Source organism: Panthera uncia, chromosome B1, assembly GCF_023721935.1.
Source record: "Panthera uncia isolate 11264 chromosome B1, Puncia_PCG_1.0, whole genome shotgun sequence".
In the NCBI taxonomy this organism is placed as follows: domain Eukaryota; kingdom Metazoa; phylum Chordata; class Mammalia; order Carnivora; family Felidae; genus Panthera; species Panthera uncia.
In genome coordinates this window covers 99,641,800-99,643,153 of record NC_064811.1, presented here as the reverse complement: position 1 = coordinate 99,643,153, position 1,354 = coordinate 99,641,800, and positions in this window count along the sequence as shown.

Genomic DNA, 1,354 nt, shown 5'->3' with positions numbered 1-1,354 from the left:
AGAGAATTATGTAAGTTGGAGCCATTTGGAAACTGAAGAGAGCAATACAAGTATGAATTAAACATTTGGTGGTGGTTTTTTCATATTGACTAGGCAATATATAAACTTTGCATACGGGCACCTGGGTGGCTCAGTCAGTTAAGCATCTGACTTTGGCTCAGGTCATGCATGATCTCGCAGTTCATGAGTTCGAGCCCCGCGTCCGGCTCTGTGCTGACAGCTCAGAGCCTGGAGCCTGCCTCAGATTCTGTGTCTTCCTCTCTCTCTCTGCCCCTCCCCCACTTGCACTCTGTCTCTCTCTCTCTCTCAAAAATAAATAAACATTAAAAAAATAAAATTAATTAATAAATAAACTATGCATAAAATTCAAAAACTACAAATGCACAGTAAAAGGTAAGTCCTCTCCCAGTCTTGTTTGCAGCCACTCAGATCTCTCATTTAGGACAACAGATGTCATGTTTTAAATTCATACTTCCATAGATATTATATTTATATGAAATTTATTATGTACCTATTAATAAACTCTTCAACTTCCCCCCACACCTTCCTCCAGCCCAAGGTACACTTAACACCGCTGACACCAGCAACACCCAGGGCTGACACCCACAGTTGGCCTACTCACACTGTTAACTGTATTTACTACTAAGAGTCTCTTAGTCACTGAGAACAATTCTGTCACAAGTCTGAAAAGGCCCTCATTCCCGGCACACGATCCCCACGGAGAGCACAGGGCCCAGCGAAGCCCGAAGTTGCTACATCTTCTGCTCAGAACCATAACAACTAAATGGTCTCTATCCTCACACATTCTAACTGCAGCTGCAATCCATTGGAAATCAATTGTTTTATTTTTTTTTTCTTCTGCATGCCCTTGCTTAACTTGGATGTATACAAAATGATATATCTGAATTTTCCCTTACATTTGCTTGAAACAAGTATACCTGGAACAATCTTAATCTTCTTTTTCCTGTTTTTTTTTTTTTAATTTTTAATGTTTATTTATTTTTGAGAGAGAGAGACAGAGCATGAGTAGGGGAGAAGCAGAAGGAAAGGGAGACACAGAATCTGAAACAGGCTCCAGGCTCTGAGGTGTCAGCATAGAGCCCGATGTGGGGCTGGAATTCGCGGGGCTCCAATTCCTGAACCTCAAGATCATGACCTGAGTGATCAGCCTCTTAACAGACTGAGCCACCCAGGAGTCCCTGAAACAATCTTAATCTTTGGCTGACACATATGTGATATTTACATCCTGCCATATGCACGAGATTATTGTGCAGATTAATTTAAGTATCCACATTACAAAGCTCTTCCAAATCTTTAGGTGAGAGGTCTGCATTATGTCAAGTATGTAGTTTTC